Source organism: Sus scrofa, chromosome 11, assembly GCF_000003025.6.
Source record: "Sus scrofa isolate TJ Tabasco breed Duroc chromosome 11, Sscrofa11.1, whole genome shotgun sequence".
NCBI classification, from domain to species: Eukaryota; Metazoa; Chordata; class Mammalia; order Artiodactyla; family Suidae; genus Sus; species Sus scrofa.
The window spans coordinates 9,624,578-9,648,622 of record NC_010453.5 but is presented as its reverse complement, the minus strand read 5'-3'; the positions used below and the strand labels follow the sequence as shown (position 1 = coordinate 9,648,622).

At 42.0% G+C, this 24,045-nt stretch overlaps 1 protein-coding gene and 1 long non-coding RNA gene across 2 annotated transcripts in view; one reads left to right on the top strand and one right to left on the bottom strand.

The window, feature by feature from the left end:
- The window catches only part of STARD13 (StAR related lipid transfer domain containing 13), a 220,236-nt gene that overhangs the window by 89,748 nt on the left and 106,443 nt on the right, over nucleotides 1-24,045 (top strand).
- On the bottom strand, nucleotides 15,941-16,197 carry LOC110255745. The gene is made up of 2 exons (XR_002336489.1): nucleotides 16,068-16,197; nucleotides 15,941-15,991 (listed from the first exon to the last, which is right to left on the bottom strand). It is a non-coding gene; the product is annotated as an uncharacterized LOC110255745 (long non-coding RNA).

Genomic DNA, 24,045 nt, shown 5'->3' with positions numbered 1-24,045 from the left:
ACTGAACTTAGTTACAATACAGAGATAGACTCTCAGACATGAAGGGCAAACTTGTGGCTGCTGTGGGGGATAGTAGGAGTGAGGGGATATATAAATTAGGAGTTTAGGATTAACATATACACACTGCTCTGTGTAGGATACATAAGCAACAGGAACCTGCTGTACTCAGTGTCTTATGATAACCTATAATGGAAAAGAATCTAGAAAAGAGTGTGTATGTGTGTATACATATGTATAACTGAATCACTTTGCTCTCCACTTGAAACTAGCATGACATTGGAGATTAGCCATACTTCAGTTAAAAAAGACCTCAAAAAAGGTATGATAAAGACAGACATATAGACCAATGCAACAGAATAGAGGGCCCAGAAATAGATTTTCATGTACATGAAGGTCACACATGATCTTCATCAAAGGTGCCAAGACTACACAATGGGAAAAAGATAATCTCTTCAACAAATGGTCCAGCGAATATGCCCTTGCATATGTCTACATGCAAAAGAATGAAGCTGAACCCTTACCTTACCCCATATACAGAATTAATTCAGAATGGATTAAAGACCTAAAAGTAAGACCTGAAATTGTAACTCCTAGAAGAAAATAAAGGGGAGAATCTTTGTGATATTGGCATTGTCAATGATTTCTTGGCTATAACCCCAAAAGTGCAGTAGGTAAATACGACCATAACAAACTTTAAAACTTCTGTGCAGCAAAGGAAAGAGGGCAAGAGAGTAAAAAGGCAACCTATGGAATGGGAGAAAATATTTGCAAACCATATATCTTAGAAGGGGTTGATAGCCAAAATATGTAAAGAACTCCTACTACTCAACAACAAAACAAATAACCCACCTGATTAAAAAATGGCAAAGGACTTGAAGAGACATTTCTCAAAAGAAGATCTACAAATGGCTTATGAAAATATGCTCAATATCACTAATCATCAGGAGGATGCATATTAAAACCCCAGTGAGGTATTTTAACCTTGAACCCATTAGGATGACCATTATCAAAATAAATAACAAGTGTCAGGATAAAGAAAAATTAGGACCGTCGTGCACTGTTGGTTAGAGTGTAAAATGGTGCGGCTGCTGAGGCAAATAGTAGGGAGCTTCCTCAAAAAAATAAAAATATAATTACCATATGATTCAGCAACCCCACTTCTTCATATATAGCCAAAAGAACTGAAAAAGAATCCCCAAGAGAGATTTCCACACCCATGTTCATTGTAGCATTACTCACAGGAGCCAAGAGGTGGAAACAACAACCTAAATGTCCACTGACAGATGCACAGATAAGAAAATGTGATACGTACAATGGAATGTTACTCAGCCTTGAAAAAGGAAATCCTGTCATGTGGTAAAACATAGATGAACCCTGAGGACATTCTACCAAGTGAAATAAGCCGATCTTAAAAGGACAAATTCTGCATGATTCCACTGAAGTGAGATACCTGTAGTCACACTCATAGAAACAGAAAGTAGAATAGTAATTGCTGGGACATTGGGGAGGGAGGGATGGGGAGTTGTTTAATAGGTAAAGAGTTTTCCTTCAACATGATGAAAAAGTTTTGGAAATCTGGGCAAAACAGTGTTCATATAGGTATCATTAAAATAGTGTACACTTCAGAAATGGCTGAGACCATTAAAAATGTCTGAGATGGTAAATTTTATGTTAAGTGTGTGTGTACCAATTTAAAAAAAAATCATCCTGCCTCCCTTTGGACTTTCATAGATTAAAGAAATAATGTGTGTAAAGTGCTTTGAACAGCACTTGACTTGCCATATGTACTTGTATGTTAGTTATTATTATGCCAGAGATTCATCACCTCAAGCCTAAAGATGATAAGTGATTTTCTTCGGGTTCCACAACTACTGAATGACAGAACTGGACCTTTAAATCGAGTTTTCCTCACCTCAGAGCTCAAAGATTTTCCACTATTTTTGCTTCCTAAAGCTGAACATTTCCCCCTTAATAACAAAAAAAATTAGGTCCTGGGATCTCAAACCAAAATTTCAGAATCACTAGTCTGTCCATTATCAAACAAACAAAAGATGAATTTTCAAAGGTATGCTGTTCTTCCAATGCAAAATTTTTTTATCACTTTATCTTTGGGGGACAGTGTATTCATTTTCTCCAAATCTTTCACCTCATTTGACCCCATCTTTATTCTGTCTTTTGGGGAGCCAATCCAAGTCCAACATAGTGCCTCAGAACAAATGAATCTTTAGTTTTAAGCTAAATCTTTAGTCTTGCCATCTGGCGTTGCCTTTGAAACTAGCCAGGAGTTGGACCAACAAAGAAGAATTCCAAGGAAGCTGGATTGTGTCTGAGTTCACTGTTTAATTCCTAGGGCTTTGTGTGATGCTATATTTGTATATGAGTGAATTAAAAAAAAAAAAAGTGAATGCTATTTTAAACAGGATCTTAGACTATCCACACTGGAAGTAATCCAGGGTCACCCACAACCAGTCAGTGGAAGAGCTGGTCTCAAAACATATTTTTACTGCTATATTCATAAATAATAGTCATCAGTTACTGTGTATGGTTTTCATAAGACACATTTCTGAAAGACATAATTTGGTCTTTTTGTAAAAAGGCTGTCGATGATACTGAAGCAGTTCTCTGAGTCTGACTTACTCTGATTTTTATTGCAAGACAGGGAGTTTCATTTTATTTTGAGTCACAACAGACTCTTTTTCAACCCCATTAGTTTATTTTTAAAGGCATAATTTTTTTTTCAGAGGAGATGCAGTATCTCTTAGAGTATCGGAGAGATAGTAGCAGGCTTTTCCTTAGAAAATTTTGACATGGTTGGTCAAGTGGGTCTTGTAGGAGCGGGAAGAGAAAGGAGAGAGGGGAAATTTTTGATGAAGGGTTCACACTGTAAGTGCTGGGACCCAGGAAGGTTTCTCCAGCATCAAGGTATAGGTTACTTAGAGACACAAGATATACTGGAAATGGGAAAATCAGCAAAAGAGTCAATTGCGATAGTACAGGTGGGAAGTAAGGCCACTTTAAACATGTCAATGGTGGAAACAGGAGGAATAAGATATTATGAAATGATGTATGTTTAGCTTCTGGAAAGGACCAAGTCTTCAATGTCCTGCTCTAACAAAGCACCTTCACCTGGCAGGTACTCCAGATGTAGATGTTGTGTGAATTAATGGATTCATTGAAAGTGAGGACCAAGAGAAAAGGACTACAGGATGCCTTCTTGTATTTACCTTTTCTTACCTAGTTAGCTCAGAATGGTTGTTCCATTAAGAATCCTCAGTATGTCAAGAGGACAAATCTAATTCCTGGGAAAGATGATGAGTTCAGTACGGTTCTGGGTGAATTCAATAGTAACGTAGTAGTTGGGAATCTGGGACTTGGAAAGAGGACAAAGGTGGAGTTTCAAGAGAGGTCCAGAGTGCAGAAGAGGGCTCAGCACCTCATCAGCAGGTGGAGAAAGATGAATTCCCTGGTGTGGATGGGATTGGGAAGGCTGGTGTAGGGAGAAAAGAGAAGTTACAAACACATGAGAAGCATATGCATCAGAAGAGGGAAAAGGAAGAAAACAAAGCAGAGAAAACAAAAGATAATAAGAGCATGTCTACCGGAAGAAAGAACTTCAGCTATGGGATACTGGTCAAGAAAGTATTAACTTGGGGAGCTCCCGGGTGGCTCAGCGAATTAAGGATCTGGTATTGTCACTGCTGTGGCTCAAGTGGCTGCTGTGGTTTCCATCCCTGACCCGGAAAATTCCACATGCCATGAGTGTGGCCCAAAAAAAAAAAATCGTATTAAACTTTGAAGGGGAGACTGAAATATGCAGAAGAAGCGGATGAATGGATTTGTACTGACCTTAGAAAATGACCATAAAGTCATTGCTGACAATTAAGGCATTGAATAAAAACACTGAAGAAATCTGTGGGCAGCTACTGTGAGCCAGAGGCCCTGCCCTTGAGGAGTTGAAGCACAGTTGATCCTTGTTGGGGCTTGGTTTCTATCCCTTCAAAGTCAAATGCTAAGATCATTCCAACACAAGAGGATTCCAGTTAACAAAGATTCTCGCCCCCGTATTCCCCTGACTAGCTTTCTTATAATGCTCAGTGTTCAGCGATGTCTTGCTGAGGTAACAGGGGGACTCCCAAGGAAGATTGTTGCCGAAAGCTCCCGCTTTAGTGCTCAAAAGTTGGAAAATCTCTGCATATGTACAAAGACTTAATGGGATTAACTGGGATGAAATGCGGAGATCAGCTCCTCAGCAAAGGAAATTTCACTCAGAACTTCCAACACTCAAACAGCCCTGTGGTTTTCACCACTCCCAGTGGTCTCCTTGCCTCTCGTTCTTCCTTATTCTTCACAGAAATACCGATCCTGTGTCTGAGGTGTGTCCTGCTGGGTGTTAAGGCAGAGGAGAATGAAAATCAAGTTCCTGTCAAAAGCTTTGGGTCACGGTTATATGACCAGCCTTAAAAGTCATCTTCTGAAGGAAGTGACACATTTCATTCTCAGCTCAGTGATAGATTGCTTCGGGATTCAGAAATCAAACGGTGTCATGCCCCCCCGAATGTCACAGGAAAAATTGTGTAAGAAATTCAGTAAGTCTCCATCATTTTAAAATTATAGAATTATAGAATGGCTAGAAGGTAGATAGTATATGTTTATGCAAACAAATTGGTTTGTGTTGGTATTTCTGTTTTGTTTGCCCCGGTTGGGCCATTTCTGTACTTTCTCATTCAGACCCAGAGTGGCTTGTTGTGACTGTGCAAACTGAACATCCACAAGCCCTGGCACACGGCTTTGCTTTTCGGGTGTGCACTGCTGTGGTGGTTCTCACACTTGAACGTGCATTAGAATCACCTGGAAGCCTGGTTGAACAGACAGATGGTTTCCCGCTCACAGAATTTCTTGAGTCACTGAATCCGGGGTGGGGCCTAAGAATTTGCATTTATGGCAAGTTTTCACATCGGAGGTTCCCAGATCTTCTTGGTTCATGGTCCTCTCAAAGTCTCCGTAATGTTTTCACTGTGCCCACAGGCTGGGCTGCCAGACCTAGCGCCAACCCTATTCCTAAGCAGAGAGAAATGCCTCATGGTTCCCTTTATTCAGTAGGTAGAGTCCAACAACCTAAAACGTATTTATGTCTTAACATTTTAGCAGGTATTTTTTCAAAAATACCCTTACATTAAAAGAAAGTCATTTTAAAACTTTATTATGAATAACAGTTACTTCATGATGGGTGTGTCGCAGTGGACTCTGCACAGCTTAATGCCGTGGAAGCAGGTTGGATATCACTGCCATGTTTTCTCTTCCACACTGATTTTCAAGAAGGAGCTTGCTTTGTATCATGGCAGCTGTCAAATTCTCAGCTTTGCAAAGCTGTGGCACCGTGGAAAGGGGCATTGAGAAGAAGGGCTCATGTTGCAGTTGGCAGCTGCCTTGAACTAGTAGTTTGCACAGTGTGTGACAGATGTCCAGTGTTGCTGTGAGTCCCTTGAAAAAAATGTAAAATATTTCAAGGTGCCCCTGTGCGTTTACTGCTGCGCCCCAGGGCACCTCCAGGCACTTGATGGGAAGTGTTGCTGATGCTGCTGGTTTGAGGATGGCGCTTTGAGAACCATTGTACTGTGACTCAGAGATCACACGGCAGGTGCTTTCTGAGCTTTTTCTCCTTTTCTCTGACAGCCCTTAACACCCTTAAAATGTTGGAAAGCTCTGCAGAAAAAAATACAAATTTACTGTTAATGATTTTTTTATTTTTATAGGAGAAGAATTGAATAGGGAAAGAATCAGAGAATGAATAAAGCAACAACAAGAGAGTTCTGAGTTGAAGTTAAAAGCCCTTAAAATTGTGTGCAGTTGTTGTTATGGAGCATTTACAAAGCAATTACTTTTTCCATGCTGTTTTTCAGTCATCATTGATTAAAGTGGGCAATCCCAAGGAACCAGGTAATGACTCTCGTCCTCGCTTTACACACAGGAACTGATATATCAGATTAGGTGACTTGCCCTAGGCCAAGCAGAGCTTCATTTGTTGGAGATAGAATACTAAAATTACAGTGTTTTAGCTTTCTTTTACAAACAGCTTATCAGAAATTGGCCTATTATTTCACTTCAGATTCCCTCAGCCTTCATAGTTAATTTTCTCAAAAATCTCGTAAGGCGGGTGCATAGCAAGCAGCCCTATTTGACTAACAAGAAGCCCGTGGTCAGTTGTGAAAGTGCAAAAGGGCAGGAGTTCCTGAAGCATTTGAGGAAACCCAGGGAAGATAATGATGAGTTTGAAGCAATGGAGCTATAGAGAAAGGAAAGCTGGGGAGTACTTTTGAAAATAACCAGGTCTGGTTCCTGTATCCTCAGGAGCATCTTCTCAGAAGGACTGAATGTAAAGCCCCTTGAGGACAAATGGAACAGAAAAATCATTTGAAACCAAAAAAGCAGGTCATAGTCGAAGGTCTCCATCTTTGAGGTAGATGCTTAGCTTCTGCTTGATCAAATCGCTACTTCGGCAGGGGCCCCAAGCCAAGAGGTTAAGGAGAATCTATGCAGATACAAGCAGCCTAGCAATGTTTCTGTGTAGACATTAAGCCACGAGTGTATAAATGTGGTCCTGCATATCTGTGGCTCATCGTGATGCCTCAGTCAGCGTCGGTTAAGCAGGGCTTTGTTCTGCATTGCTGGGATTTCCAGAGTGTGACTGCGAGATTCTGGAGAAGAGGGGGGCGAGTGATTATAAATGGAGTGATGCTTTTTGGTCTGTCCCAGAATCAATGAGGTTTGCTACACCAGCCAGCCATCTGGATGATTGGACAGAGGACACTCACTCTAATGACACCGAATCATTAGGTTGCTAAGCTGCTTAAAGTCTGAGATAAAACTCGGTCGCATTAAAAAGTGAGAGCCATGTCACTGGTCCTGGAGTCAGAGCGATCTGCAGTTTGAACCTCAGCCTTGCTACCTGTGGCTGTGTGACCAGGGACATTCTTTAAACTTTGCATTTCCTATACCCATGGGTCTGTGTCAGTTCAAAGGAGAGCGTATCATAGGGTTTTTTTGTTTATTTTATTTTTATTTTTTATTTTTTTGTCTTTTTGTCTTTGTAGGGCCACACCTGCAGCATGTGGAGGTTCCCAGGGTAAGGGTCCAATCAGAGCTGTAGCCGCTGGCCTACCCCACAGCTCACAGCAACGCCAGATCTTTAACCCACTAAGCAAGGGCAGGGATCGAACGTGCGTCCTTATGGATACTAGTCAGGTTTGGTAACCACTGAGGCACAAGGGGAACTCCTTTTTTTTTTTTTTTTTTAATTAGAAATTCAACTCAAGGTGATGCTCAGAGTCCCAAACACCTCTTAGCAACTCCCTGGATCTGCTCCTCCTCCAGTTCCTTCATTGTAAAGCAGAGTTCTCAAAATGCATCTGCCTGTGGGGCAGTGGCAGAGGCCTAGATAAGTGGGCATGTGTGCATTGTGAGAGTCCTGTAAAGCTAGAGAGAGCTCATGTCCAGTCGAGAGAGAGCCTCTTAGCCACCACTCTGTGCCAGGCCCTGAGCCTTGTCTCAGCAGTGCCTTGGGCAGTGTGCCAGAACAAAACAGATGCATAGAAAGAGGCTTGGGACTGCTGTCCTGCCTGCCAGGTCATCACCCCCTCCCCCAGGACCCCACGCCTGGGTGGCCACTGAGTCAGCAACTGCTGGGCCTGACCAGCCCGCTCACTTCCACTCTCAGCCCATTGCTCTCGAGACCATCCCTCACTGCATCTCTCCCTTGAGATCAACTCTAAGTTCCAATTATCTTTTATCATTCACGTGTTCAACTGGAGGATTTCATGGAACCCAGGACTTCGGTTCTAAAACCAGAATGATAGATCACCTTACACATGGCCGTCTTAAATTTTATCTCCTTTAAAACTAATGTCCCAGAGTTCCTGCTGTGGCACCGAACCTTGTGGCTTAAGAATCTGACTGCAGTGGCTCAGGTCACTGCAGAGGTGTGGGTTTGATCCCCAGCCTGGCACGGGGGATTAAAGGATCTGGATGTTGCTACTGCTGTGGCATAGGTCATTGCTGTGGCTCACATTCAACCCCTAGCCCAGGAACTTCCATATGCTGCACGTGCAGCCAGTAAGTAAATAAGGAAAATCAATGGCCCAATCTCTGCAGTGGGAGTTAGGGGTTATTTTTTCTCTTCCTTATATACCCACAGCATTCTGATTACACCTCCGTCTTAGCCCTTCTCCAAATTGTCTCCCAGTGTTTCTATTGTCTTCACCAGATTTTTAGCATCTTGCACTTGTGGTCCTTGTCTTCTCCACAGTATCTAGCTGGTGCTTTGCATGTCAGGGGTATACTGAAGAGTCTTTTGCTTGAACTGAAGAAGCACATAATTCAGACACAAAATGAGTAAAGAGTGAGTCTTGGCATCATAATGGACCAAGCATACAGTGTTTTAGAACAGATGGTGTGAGGGAGTTCCTCTCATGGCTCAGCGGTTAACGAGCCTTCTAGGATCCATGAGGATTCGGGTTCAATCCCTGGTCTCGCTCAGTGGGTTAAGGATCTGGTGTTGCTGGGAGCTGTGGTGTAGGTCGAGGACGCAACTCAGATCCCGCATTGCTATGGTTGTGGTGTAGGCTGGCAGCTACAGCTCCCAACTGGACCCCTGGCCTGGGAACTTCCATATGCTACGGGTGCAGCCCTAAAAAGCAGGGGCGGGGGGGAAGAGATAGGATGATTCTCAGATGAATTAACATATGGATAACAGGGAAGAGACTGAGATTTCCGCAAAAGACAATTCCGTGTATCAAAAAGCAGACATAGATTGGAAGGATAATGGGGGGGAAAAAACAGTGGGTATATTTTACAAAAGATTGTGAAATCGCCGCTCTTAATATCGTTCGGCATTATCCCACCATCCGTGTGTCTCAGCTTAAGGTGAAGATTTTCTGAAATGGGGCCGGATGAGGACACACTGGAGGCAGGGTTCGGGTGGACATCTCTGGAAACCCAGGGGACTGGGATGAGTGGTTGCCATGGTTCCAGCCGAAGTGCCGCACCCATTTTTCTTTGTAACCAAGGTCAGAGGCGCTGGCTTATTCCTGTCCACATTGTGATTGTTGAGGTTTAGAAGTCAGGCAGGACTGTGGCAACATAAAGCTCACTAGCAGCAGACAATGATATTACTTTATAATTGAATGCTTTTCCCACAGAGGACTTGATGGGGGACACAGAGACTCCGAGAATCCCCCTTTGCCATGGTCTTCAGCACAGGGCCATGGCTCCGAGATCCTTCCCCTATCATGTGGGCAGACCCTCTGCTCGCAGTCATTGCAGATTCACTTCCAGGAGTCATAGCGTCTCCCTGTGTTCTTGCACATCTTTGAAATGCCCCAGGCAACTGCTCCTCCCTCCAGTGGAGCCGCCACAGCAGCTGTGGGCTGCACCAGGCCTGGTCTCTGCTCCGTTTCTGGCAGCAGGCAACTACCGCCAAGCCGCTCTCCCCAAAAGCCTGCATATTGTAAACCCATTAAGGCTTAACTCCTAGGGGACAACAAAGAGAGCTGCCTTTGTGAGCTCTGTGTGGGATCACAGAGGCCTCTGGCACCTGGCTTGTCCTCAGGCCCGGGGTGATCTGCAGGGAAAGTTACAAGCTGCCGAGGGAATATTTTCACAGGTTTTCCAAACAAAGGGTTCTTTCTTCAAACTCAGCCGCAACTCTTTTCTGATTGCTAATTAACCAAGCCTAGTGAAAAACAGGCCGTTTCGGTAAATAGATGAGAGGTGGTGTGTGTGTGTGTACGTGTGTGTGGTGTGGTGGATGTGCACGCTGATGTGCTTTTGTTTGTTTTTTGACACATGACAAGAGGCCCTGTTTTGAGTCTGACGGGGTGGTGAGCCTGTGGCAGGGAGGCTTCCCTCCTGTTCACTGCTGCTGTGCACACAGTCAGGCTGCTGTCGTCTTTGCGGATTGGATGTGCTTGGCGTTTGGCTTGAAGTCGCCCTCTCTCCCTCCACGTGGAGGGTCTCTTTCGCTCTGGGTCTCTGCGTTGCCACTGTTCCTCACCTGCCTCCCCATTGGCTCCCTTGGAGCCGCCTTTTAGGCAGCCCCTCCTTGGCCCTTCGAGGGTCTGCAATAGGACTTTGTTTGCTCTCCCTCCCAGGAACCTTCCCTGGGGGCCTCTATGCCTTTTGTATGTGGTATGTGCTTGAGGATCTGAAAGCCCCCTTTCCTCAGAAGCCCCCCTGCCCCCCCCCAGGACACTGGTAATTATTATAACTGCTCTTTCACCACATGGTGCGTGTTGCCACCTGGTCCGAGCCGGCCAGAGCCTGGTGGCTTTCTGGATGGTTGCCGAAGGCTTCCAAACCCTACCTCTTGTAACTTAGCTTTTCCAGTTACGTGTTAGGAGTTTTGTAAGTTTCCCACCTCAGTGTCCTGGAGCTTTGAAGGAAGGTTACGTTACCCACCATTAAGGTGCTTTTTACGAGGTTATCTATCCGTTTGATCTTTGCCTTACTGATACTGGATCAATACTACTTGTTAATTCTGGCCTTTTTGGTTGCGAGACTGTGGTGGGGGAAAAAAGCTCTTCACAGGCCTCTAGTGGACATGTGGTGGAACTTCGGGAAGCTTGTATTCAAACGTATAAAACTGGTGTGACCTACGGGCACCAGGCAATCCCCCAAATGTATTCTTCGTCAGGCTTTTAATTCAGTAGCATAGTGGTGTGTTTGAAGGCATGGAAAATAGGAACAATGGTGAAGTCACAGTCTTGGTTGACTTTAACCACAGGGTGCAGTGATCAAGTTGTCAGCTGTTCCCTCCTGTCAACTGGAATGAGTTTCTTTGTCCATTTAGTCTCTATTTTATAACAGCAGCTGAATTTTAACATCGAATCATTTTAAATCAACTGTACTCTTAATTCATTTTTTTTAATCAAGAATTTGAAGTCTCTGGCATGTTAATAATTTCCGTATGTAACTGTTTCATCTCAAAAGGGTTGGAACTATTGTCCCTCTGCAGAGACCTGTGTGGGATGTCGTGTCACGAGGCACCCCCAGCCTTCCCCAAAGACCATAATCCAGCGGGGTTCTCTCCAGCCCTCAGGGATCTTCCACGAGCCCTTGTCTCCTCACACGGTGCCTTGCTCTTGACCTTCCCTTTGCCTGAAATGATGCCTTTTTTCTGCTTCCTCCCCACCTGGTGAGAGTCTTCACATCCTTAGAAACCCAAGTCTGTTGTTTTCTGTATAACTGCCCTCTGCACCCCCAGCTAACAGAGTTAACCTCTTCTGTGCCGTCCACTTTTACCGTCTATCACATGTTCAGCCACACATTCAGGTGGTTGCCTTCACTTGCAAAGTATATATTTCTGCCGCCTGGGCGTTGGGGTCTGCTGCCTGGGCTTTGGGATCCCATCAGTTAACACAGTGTTGTGTTTTGCATTTGTCTCATCATCGCTTCATCTGAGGGCCCTAGCACAGCTCCTGCACTTAGGATAGATTGTCAAATTGTTAGCCGTGCTTGTCCTGGGTAAAGCTGGAAATTAAGGAAGACTGCCACTTTCTGTCCTCGGTATCTCTGCATCCAGCACCCCACCTCCCTTCTTGCTCCCCCTCCACACGCATCTCTAACTGAGAGTGATTTTAAGGCCCTGAATTACCTTGTTCAGGGTATTTAAAATGTAAACCTTACCTTGAATTTGAAATGAAATGCTTAGCCCTATTCAAGCAACTCTGCTAGTGAAATAAGTGTTTTGTGGGGTGGAATCCCTGGCTCTGAATATGCAGTAATAACTGTCTCTTCTCCCTAAGAACTAGACTGGCTTCATTCTTTTGCAAGGGGGCCTCCCTGCCACCTTTTGGGTTAACCTTGCAAAATATTTTCAAGGTATTGACGTGGAATGTCGTTCTGGAACAAATTATCCCTAGGTTTTAATCAGTATAGAATTGAGCCACCCGAGATACTTTAAGTGGTGTATGAGGACAGTGAGGTTATTATGAGGTCGATGGACAGACCTTGAACTAGGTTAGAAAGGACTGAGGAAGAAACTTTAAAGAGGATGGCTTTACGGGTAGCTCTCTACTGCAGGACAGCTTGAGGCTTTACATCAGAAGCTTGAGCAAAGCTCACAGGTTATGGGTGAAACTAACTAAAAGCAATTGATCCCTGAGGTGTCTACTGAGGCATTTTTAGGGCCTTTTAAGGCTGTTGAAGTAGAATGGAGTTTGCTTTGCTGTAAGAGCCAACTTTGTTCTTGTGTAATACACTTTGGAGCTGGGGTTCTTAGTCTGGTGACCTTTTATCTCTTTATAAGATAAAAATGATTATACAAATGCCATGTATTTAATGGGGAGAGCTTTGGAAAGATTCTTGAAAACCTAAAAATGGTTAAGAATTACTAATTCAAGGAGTTCCCATTGTGGCTCAGTGGGTTGAGAACCTGACACCATGTCCGTGAGAATGCAGGTTCAATCCCTGGCCTTGTTCAGTGGGTTAAGGATCCAGTGTTGCTGCAAGCTGCAGTGTAGGTCACAGAAGCAGCTCGGATCCAGTGTGACTGTGGCATAGGCCAGTAGCTATGTGGATCCAATTCGACCCCTAGCCTGGGAACTTCTGTATGCCAAAGGTGCAGCTCTAAAAAGAGAGAAAGAAAAAAAAAAAGAAAAAAAAAAGAATTACTAATTTAAGACATGGTTGAAAGGTAGTATGTTTATAGTATGGGTCGGATTAATAGACTTTTAATCTAAACATTGCCTGAACTAGGCTAAATATTGCATTTACATATATTGTGCAATTGTTTGTTTACTAAATTCTTTTAACTGGATAATAGAATTCGATTTGAAAACTGCTGTTGAGATAGCCTAACACTTTTGGTAATCGACAATCAGTAACCTTTTACCAAAGACTTTCTGTACTTATATAAGGCAAAAGTGAAGGGTTGGAATGTTTAGTTGGGTTGAAAGAATGATTTATTTTTAAAAGAATGAAAGGCCACAGTAAAATTAATCTCTAGTAATAAGTTGTTGGGAACTTGCACAGCCATGGAGAGCAAATGTTACTTCAGTTACGTAGTTTTCTAAATTTGTAATCAAACCTTACCATTAGTCAGAGATAAAAGGAGGAATAAGGTTAAACTATGCATCTAAATATTTGCAAATATAAATTATCTTGGCAAAATGAGTCCAGAAGGAAGTCATATACTGATACAGAGGGATTATTTTAATTAAGGAAACGATTTAAGAGAAGAATACAAGATGGTATCTCATAAAATGATAAAAAAAAGTATCAAAGGTACTTCTGCTTGAGAAAATGAAAATAAGCGTTTAATAATCTCAAAACTCATGATACAGTGATACTTTGCTTATCCAAAATTCAGTTATGTGGTAGCATCAGTTGTATGGAAAAGACCAATAGGCAAAACAATGAAAAAACACTGACCGTGCAGAACCCAGGTTAAAACTATGGGCAATGTGCGAACTGCCGTCCTCAGATAACTCTTAGACATCTTTCTCCCGTCTCTCAGAACTACCAATAAATGCTGGGTAATTCAGGGCAAGTTGGATGACTTCCACCAAAGTTTTTTTAGTTAACTATCAGATCTTAACTCAATTAATCCATGGTCTGTTTTCAGAAATGAAATTCTGCAATAATTCCAAAGTAGAAAGTGGATTCCCAACCCTTCTCTCTCTTTGGAAGTTATTGTATTTACCAATCATTTAATTTATCAGGGCTTTGCACACCAGTGATCAACACGAAATTAATTCAGTCTTAAGACGAGTCGACCTGGGAGCAGATAAGACCAACGGCAGTTAGACTCAGAGCCATGCTTTCTCAGGTTACGGATGTCGTCTTTCTGTGGCATTATTCATTACCCGGGGGACTCTAGACACATATTGCTGGTTGCTAAAAATTTCAAACGGCTGAGAATTTTTAGGGCTTTTCCATATATGTGTTACATGGCTGCCATGGGTATCTTATTCATTCTTCAGCCCTGACACAGAGAACTGTGAAGAAAAAGAAACAGAAACTTAATAAAAATAGATATTAACTATGCTACGGGGAAGGGTAGCTGAAAGTACTTCTCGAAATGTTCTATATCTGGTTATTATATATTAGCCTCCTTTATAAATGCCTGGAAGTTATTTTTAAATCATACATGGTTGGCATTCGTGTAATTTATAATGGGAATTAATTCAAAAGAACATAATAAATACCGTCTAGCATCAAACACGTGTGAGATGATGCAAGAAAATAAAAAATGAATAAAACTGTTATCAAGAGTTCGCAATTTAGTGGGAGGACATTCCGCATGCCGATGAATAGGAGTGAATATTCTAGAAGCGTGATGAAGATGTGGAGGTGGGGCCAGCTTCATGGGCAGGCAGCCCTGCTGTTCATGAAGGGGCCCCCAAGCTGAGGAGGGCCCAACTGTTGGTTTAACGTTATACTATTGCCATCTTGAAATGTGTAATAAATTTTAATATGGTAAAATACACCTAACATTGCCATCAAAACCTCTTTTAAATGTATTACGAACGTTAAGTTTTGCAGATGTGCACAAATTCAGAAATTTTTACTTGTTTATTCAATAAAATAAGTCAATGTTGGCTGTGGGAAAAGATGAAGTTTTAAATAACCATTAGATGCAGTAATGTTTAAGTGTATTCACGTTGTTATGCAACCGTCACCATCATCCATCTTCAGAATTCTTTTGATCTTAAAAAGCTGACACTCTGTGCACATTAAACAACAAGGCCTCATTTCTCCCTCCCCCTCCCCCTGGCCCCTGGTAACCACCGTGTTGCTTTCTCTCTCTAGGAAGCTCATATGAGTGGAATCATACAGCGTTTGTCCTTCTGCGACTGATTGATTTCATTTAGCATAACGTCTACAAGCATGTGCTGTAGCACGTGTCAGCATATCCTGCCATTTTAAGGCTGAGTAATATTCCATTGTATGAATGTACCACACCATGTTTATTCACGCACCCATTTATGAATAAAAGGAGGTTGCTTCCTCCTTCTGGTTACCGTGAATAATATTGCTATGAATATGTGTGTGTAGATACCTCTTTGAGATGGTAATAATTAATCATTTCGAGCAAGGGGCCTGCACTGTCATTTGGCATTGGGATGCCCAATTTACATAGCCAGTCGTGCGTGGGGAAACTGGATGAGCGTGAGCTGGAGCTCCAGGAAGGAGGTGGCTTGGCCCAGCATTGGAGCCAGGCAAGGGCTTCGTTCAAAGGGAGTGGTGTGCGCCTGACTCCCAGGCACGGGGGCGGGGGAGCCGGTGTGCTCAAAGACAAACTGGTGAGTCTTCGCTCCAAGATCAGGTTCCAGTCCCAATTCGTAACAAAAATTGGGGATGATACTATTCACCTTTAAAAAAGAAGGAAATTCTGATGTGCTACAGCATGGACGAACCCCAAAGACCTTGTGTGAAGTGAAATAAGCCAGACATAAAAAGACACGTACCGGATGATTCCATTTATATAAGGTACCTGGAGTAACTAAATACATAAAGACACAAAACAGGGTGGTGGTGACCTGAAGAAAGGGGAGTCGTTTAGTGGAGTCAGAGTTTCCGTTTGAGATGATGAAAACGTGCTGGCCGTGGACGAGTGTGATAATTACACAACATAGTGAATGTGTTAAATGCCACTGAGTTGTACGTTGACATATGTTTAAAGTGGTAAATTTTATGCTGTATGTTTTACCACAGTCTTTGAAAAGTAAGTTCATGATGAGTGTTTTCATGTCAATCGTCCATTCGCTGTTGAATACGCTTCCAGAGCCGAAATGGATGAGGGGCCGATGGATATGAAGACCATTGTGAATATCTGTCTACTGCTCCTCTGATGCTCACGCCCTTTTCTTTATTCTTTCAGCCATGTTTACTTTATAGAGGGAGAGTATTTTCTATTAATGCAAAAATGCTATTCTTGTATCTGTTGTGAAGCATAGAAAAGATGAATGGCAGTACAAGCCGTTGGAATCAGTACCTGAGCATCTTTGAGTTGTCTCTTTTCCAAAGATGTTATGTATTAAATACATTAATTTTGATAAGGGAATCAGTACCTGAGCATCTTTGAGTTGTCTCTTTTCCAAAGATGTTATGTATTAAATACATTAATTTTGATAAGGGATCATCTTCACCCTTAGGACCAATTTCTCAAACTATCTAATACTCATATCTAGAACCTAAAATAATCAATAATTAGGGATTTTCCCCCCGAATTGCAGGTGGCTATGTTTCATGACCCTGTGAAAACTCATTCCTTTATTATTTCCAAAAAAATTGCCAGCCGTTAAGTTTGTTCCATCATCCAGTTTCCATGTCTGTCCATCACGGTGTGGTTTACTCATTTCGTAGAGTTTATATTTGAGGGCCCATTATGTGCCAGGCACTGTTTTAGTCACTAAAGATGTATCAGTGTACAACACAGAGGAGAACCCCTGCTTCTGGGAGCTTTCATTCAGAGGAGCAATGGACTGAACAGAGTGGAGGAAGGTGAAGATGCTCTGGAGGGAAAAAATGAAAGCAGGGATGGGGATCTGATTGTGACCTTTTGCCAAGATGCTGTACACATGTGATTTAACAGCGGTCCCTCTGCCCATCAGTATTTCAGTCTGGAACCTTGCCGCCGTTTATCTTCGTACTGTCCCCTTCCCCGCTTCCCGCCTCTGAAGTCAGGCGCGTGAACTAAGATGTACCCCACAGTGACCATCTCCCTCACTCCACGGAACGTTATTTTAAGGTTTCCTTTAATCATTCTCATATCCAGCCCCTCATCTTACACATACTCTGTATACAGTAGGTCTTGTAAGTACATGTCTATTATATTTTCAAAATTAGAGAAGGAACCAACTCTCTGTATTTCTAATACTGTTATTTTTCAGAGTCGTTCAAGTTCTAGGTTTACAGTTAGGCTTTCTCTTTTAAAGAAATCATCTTACAAGGCTTCTCAGTTTTTTCACTGCCATATGAATTCAGCACAACCAAACATAGAATGATGTGACCTAATATGTATCTATCACCACGTTTCCTTCTCTGTCTTTTTAATATCAAAGTCTCAAAGTTGAGATTGGTCAGATCCTAAAAAAATTATCTGCTTGTCACAGACAACTGAATGAAAAGATGAAGTAGATATGTCACAATAACACCATCTTGAATTTATATAGTACCCCTGATGTGTTAAGGTATTGGCAGCATTTCTTACCAATATTTAATTTAGCAGCGAGGATAAGCAGGTTGCTCTGAGTCAGACAAGTGAAGTGAAACAAGCATCACAGGGTAGGAAAAGCATGAGCTTTAGAATTACATGTTTTAGAGAGAGAACCAGATTTGAATGTAGAGTTGGTGACCTTTGTGTAGCCTCTGACACCATTTAAATCTGAGCTTAAGTTTCCTCATCTATAAAATGAGGATAAAATGAGATTGTACATGTATGTGTAATAGAGTCTGCTCCAAGCTTTGCTGTGAAGTAGATATTCAGTAACTGTTGATATCCTTTGTCTTTCTTTTTATAAATAATCACTTCCTCGATGTACCTGCCCTGCTAGTCTGGGAGCTTGCTGATGCAAAGAACTTCACCTTACTTATCTGTGGCCCTAGCATAGTGCCTGGGCTGGTTATTCTTCAGTAAAATTGAATTTTTTTAAAAAAAGTTAATATTAAGCTTGATTTGGAAAAAAATGTTATTGAAATGGATTTACAATATTGTGCTCATTTCAGGTGTACAACCAAGTGTTTCAGCTTATGTAATATATTCTTTTTAAGATTCTTTTCTATTATGGGTTATTATAAGATATTGAATATAGTTCCTTGTGCTAAATAGTAAATCCTTATTGTTTATCTATTTCATATATAGTACTCTTAATTTATTGCTTTCCCTCTTCTTCCCTTTTGGTAACCATATGATAGTTTTCCATATGATTGTTTTCTATAAGTCTGTTTCTGTTTTGTTTATTCATTTGTATTATTTTTTAGATTCCAGATATAAATTATATCATTTAATATTTGTCTTTCTCTAACTTTACTTAATATGATACTCTCTAGGTATACCCATGTTGCCGCAAATGGCAGTATTTCATTCTTTCTTATGGCTGAGTAATATTCCATTGTGTATATGTATCACATTTTCTTTCTCCATTCATCTGTTGATAGACACTGAGGTTGCTTCCATGTGTTGGCTATTGTAAATAGTGCTGCAGTGAACATTGGAATGCATGTATCTTTCAAATTACAGTTTTGTCTTGATGTGTGCCCAGCAGTTGGGTTGCCGAATCACATAGTAACTATTTTTCGATTTTTAAGGAAACTCCATGCTGTTTTCCATAGTGAGTACACCAATTTACATTCCTACCTACACTGTAGGAAGGTTCCTTTTTCTCCACACCCTCTCCACCATTTATTATTTGTAGACTTTTTGATGATGGCCTTTCTGACCAGGGCGAGGTAGTGTTCCATTGTAATTTTGATTTGCATTTCTCTTATTATTAGTGATGTTGCACATCTTTTTGTGTGTCTGTTGGCCATCTGTCTGTCTTCTTTGGAGAAATGTGTATTTAGGTCTTCTGCCCATTTTTTGATTGGGTTGTTTATGTTTATGATATTGAATTGTATGAGCTGTTTGTATGTTTTGGACACTAAGCCTTGTCAGTCACATCACTTGCAAATATTTTCCCCCTTTCCATAGCTTCTCTTTGTTTTGTTTATGGTTTCCTTTGCTGTACAAGAGCTTATACATTGCACAAATATTTTTAACAAAAGCATTTCTTATTTGGGGTTCAGCAGCATTCTTGCCAGCAGGGGTTCATACTGCCTTCTCTTACTCGCTCTTTCTCTCTCTGTGAGATTTCTCCTTGAATCTTCCTGATTTGGAAGAGCCATCCAGCACAGAAGTGAGTGGGAAAGCCTGGAGGGACAGGTTTTTCCATGACTTGGATGTCTCTGGGGCCCACCACCACTTGCAAATATCACAAACCCTGTCAGCTACACTGGACTTCTTGCCCAGAATATAAGTGGTTCTCGCTGTCCCCCTTGCCCTGCCTGACAAGTGGCCCATTTGGCAGGGGCGGGCTGGATGGAGAGGATTTTCAAATGGGCCATAGAAACAGAGGTAGGAGGCCCTAAAGTCCTGAGGTTGGGGCGATCTCCAGTTGGCCCACCCCTCCCCAAGTGCTTTGTCAGTACTCAGTTTGCACACGTCACCAGAAACAATGAGCTGGGGAGAGGGGAGGTGTTTTTTCCAAATTTAATATCCTGTGGGCTCTTGACAGATGGCATATATAGTCAAATGCTACCAACTACATTCTTCATCTCAGGAAGCTATCTGGTCCATCTCTGCTTCTAGAATGGCTTGCATTCAGATACTTGAGGAAAATGATACTCTGCTTTCCTTCAAAGACGTTGAAAAGGTGGTATTTCTCTGTTTCCTGGAGTCTTCCATTCCCATATTCTTTAATCATGTCTAACTCATGAAGTAGCTACATCTCCAATTGATGAAGCTGACCTCATTTATGATGACATGTCATGTCCAAGCATTATGACTCCAAACTCTGACTTTTCCATGGTCAGCAGAATAGAGTGTCACACAGTTTGAGTGTGTGTGTGTCTGTATGTATGTGGATAACACACACAAATGTGTAATCACGTTGTACTATGAAGGAAATGGTCAGAGGTTGTCTAGAGGTCCCTGTGTTGAGAGTCGGCTGAGGGTTGAAATAGAAGATGAAACTTAGTGGTTTCATTTTGTTTTGTAGAAGTTAAGCTAAAATTGGCCATGTGGGGGTTAAGATGGGCTGGGAAGAACAAAGGCCACGCTTCAAGCTTGGGCACTTTAGCACAGATGTCTCTGCTGATGAAGCGTGTGGTCTTTTAAGGAAGAGTCCTTAAGGGAGAGCATTGTTCAGCAATCAGAGACCAACAGGCTCAGTTCTACATGTCCATCCCCCGCCCCCCACCCCCCCAAGGCTAATTCTGTTCCCCAGTTCTCTGATGCCCTCACTTCTGAGTTTGGTGAAGTATTTTCTTGTTCTCTAAATAGGGCAATATTTTTTCCCCTTGTAGAGAAACTACAGTTACAATCTAATACTTCTAAAGGATTTAAACAAGGTTTAGTTTCCCTGGAAACCAGCCTCTTTCCTGATTATTATACACATTTTTTTGAGATCGGTAGCACCTGAATCTCCTGACAGCAAAGGCCACTTGAAAACTCACAATATGCGTGATATTTTAATGTGCATCCTAGTTGTTTTTAAAAACTCAAACAATGTACAGCGCTGTGAATGTTTGGTCTTAACTCCCACTGTAAGAGAAGTGTGTGTGTGTGTGTGTGTGTGTGTGTCGGGGAGGGGGTGATGGATAACAAAATCTGGGATTTATTAAAAGCTAAGATTTTTAATAAGTTCTGGAGTCGTTGGAGGTGAGGTGGTTATCACTCAGTGCTAGCGTTCCTGGCCTGGGATTATTGGGAGCGTTATGGTTGAGTAGCTAATCTTTTGTGGCCAGTGCTGCTTGCCTGTGTTGATAAGTATGATTAACAACTTTAAAAGCCAAATACATTAGCAAATGCCTTATAGCTGCCAGGAATGCTCATGGCCACCCACGCATCACAGCAAAATGAGAAAACAGTTCAGGATCCTAGTGTGCCTGAGCCTTTTAGATAAGTATGCCTCCAAGTTTGGTTTTGAAGTTGGGTTCAATCAAATCAGGTAGAGCGCTTTTTGGAAAGCAGTCAGATAGGAGCAAAAAAAGTGAAGAACATGCTTTTGGTTTGCAAAGTTGTAAAAGGATGATGTTCGTGCTGGTTTCAGATCTACTTTAGGTCTGCTTTTATTCTGAAATTTCAAAGTGAACTTTCAAAGAGAGCCGAGACTTTTATTTATTTTTTTTTTAGAAATTTCATTGCATTAAAATGCATATGCATCAAAAATTGCATAATCCAATTTTTGATGGTAACCCTGAATAAAAGTCAAAACTCTCACTCAATACAAATTGAGCGAGGCCATGACAGGCAAGGTAATCTTCAAAACAGTGGAAGAAAGCCAGTTTAGAAAGTGATCAGCCTGACCTGTCCTGTGACCAGGGGCTTTGTTCCTCCAAACTGCAGCTTCCTTGTTGTTGACCATTAGCATCATAATTAAAGCGGCCTCGGTGTTACACCCAGGAATTCTGGATTTCTCCGCCCAGAATTAAAAGATAACGCCTTTGAAAATAGGAACTGGAATAAAAAGGTCAAGGGTTAGTAAATAGTCGGAGTGAAAGGAAACGACCAGCGTGGGATTAAAGCAGACAAAGCTGAAGCGAACTGGCGCCAGTTTTCAAGAGGCAAATCCGTTCTTGCAGTATTGTCCTGTGCCCTCTGTGTGAAGTTGGCCTCGCCCCAGCAGGTAGTTTATCCTTTCTGCCCTGCTCTGGTCTCAGCTGCGGAATGCCACTTCACAGGCCTTCCCTACCAGGAAAGTGCCAAAGAAGGTTCTATGCCTTGGCATCAGAAACCACAAGCCAGCCCTCCAGGGCCTCCGATTTGTAGGAAAGATGTTGATATGATGAAGATTCCTTTTTTTTTTTTAATTGCCTCTATCCTCCCGAGCCTTTGGTTGTGAACACAGTGTTTCTTGTCCCACGTGATTTCATCTTCTCCATCTTCAGTGCGACTTGACAATGCACGATGAACTTTTGCTGCCAAGATTTTTTTCCCCCTATTTCTCTCTCTTTTTTTCTAGGCAAAATAAGCCAGAAGTTTATAACTTTTGGAACTTTACAAATATTGAAGTAGAAATCCTACGTGTAGAATCCTATATGTATCACAAAGATAAGGCAGTGCTGACATTTTTAAACTGTACCTGATGTGGAATTAAGTTCTTATCAAGTAGATTCCATGTCCAGCTGTCATTGCTCCTGCAGTTCATTCAGAGCTTCCTGCTGCAGATGTGTGGGCCAACTTTCCTTATGTAATCTTTTCAGATAAAGTTTCAAAAAAAAAAAAAAAAATCAGGGTCAGTAATCCAAGTAGCCCTGAGCCAAGGACCTTGATTTGCTTAAAAATGAGAGTATATCAGAAAAGGGGGTCGGTTGCTTCTGTCTGAAAAACATAATCATTTCACAGAATTTTCCATTTTAAATAATATTAGTGACAAATAGGAAATTTATAATTTTATAATGAAAAGTGACACTTTTCCCCAGAAAAAGGAAAGGGATTAAATACCATAGAAATTATATGACGGATTTCTTTTTCTTTTTTTTTTTTTTTAAACCTGTTTAGGAATGTTAAATGCTACAAAGGGGATTTGGGGGGAGAGTGTGTTTTTAAAGCACAATATAAACTTGGTTTTGTTTGGTTTTCAACATTACCTGGAATGTTTGCTACTGAGATTGTGTTGGAGGCACACAGAGTATTCTGAGAACCTGAAAACCACAAGTCGCAACTTGAAAATGTGTTCTGTGACCCCAGAGACTGTGGGAAGTCACTGAGCCCTCATTCTGCACACTGGGGCACCTGGCCTACCTGTTTGCAGGATCCCTGCAAAGTAGCACACGTTGCTGCTTGCTCTCTGGGGCACGTGCTCCCAAGCAGCTCAGTATCCAGAGCCGAAACTTTGGCATTTCCATTCCTGTAAGTGAGAGAAACTCTACCATAGAAGGTGGTATTTATTTTCTGCTTAAAATGGGGTAGAAAAAAAGGCAGGCATACTCCAGACACCTGTGTGCATGCTCGAGGAACCGTCTGTCACCTGTAGCAAGTAATACCATTGAATTCTACTCAATTAATTTTTTTTATTTATGAGTTGGTTTTGTCACTCATCCATCCATCCTTTCATACTGCCCAGGATGTAAAACTATTGGAAAGGAACAGGAGGGGCAGCTCTGGCAAGTGACCCACCCAGAAGGACACAGGCAGGTTTCTGACTCCATTCTGGAGCCATGCTACTTCCTTGGCTTGGTCTCCCTGGAAGCAGATCTTTGACTAAACAGTCCCCTGGGTTCCATTAGGTTAAGCTAGTAGCTTTCTTATTTGTTCATTTGAAGGTCTCCAAGACTGTTATGTGAACAAAGTTAAGTCTTTGAATAATACATGTGATATAGTTCTATTCAGGCAAAAATAATTGTCTAATGGGAGTTCCCGTCGTGGCGCAGTGGTTAACGAATCCGACTAGGAACCATGAGGTTGCGGGTTCGGTCCCTGCCCTTGCTCAGTGGGTTAACGATCCGGCGTTGCCGTGAGCTGTGGTGTAGGTTGCAGACGCGGCTCGGATCCTGCGTTGCTGTGGCTCTGGCGTAGGCCAGTGGCTACAGCTCCGATTAGACCCCTAGCCTGGGAACCTCCATATGCCGCGGGAGCGGCCCAAAGAAATAGCAAAAAGACAAAAAAAAAAAAAAAAAAAAAAATTGTCTAATGGATGTGTAACATGGGTATATTGTACATGTATGCAGAAACGTGTATATTTTACACACACAATATTGTATGAATATATATACATGAAAGTTACACACAACTGTGTGTGTATGTAACGTGTGTGTGTGTATATATGTATATATATATAAAAATATAAAGTTTGAAAGACACTAAACTGTTAATAGTGATGACCTCTAGGGAGAGAAATAGAACTAGGAGTTGGAGATTAAAAAAGAGACTTTTGTTTAATTTTTACAGTGAGCATTATTTGGTATAATTAAAATATTTAAAAGTTATTTTCATTAGTTATTAAAATGCGTTAGCTAGTCTTTGATTTCACTTTGTGACGATAACAAAACATTTATTAAAAGTGAATGAACCTGGAGATCCCATCGTGGTGCAGCGGAAACGAATCCGACGAGGAACCGTGGGGTTGCCGGTTCAATCCCTGGCCTCGCTCAGTAGGTTGAGGATCCAGCATTGCCATGAGCTGTGGTGCAGGTCGCAGATGCAGCTCAGATCTGGTGTTGCTGTGGCTCTGGCGTAGGCTGACAACTGTAGCTCCGATTAGACCCCTAGCCTGGGAACCTCCATGTGCCGCAGGTATGGCCCTTAAAAAAAAAAAAAGTGAATGAACCTGTACCACAGGGTGAGAA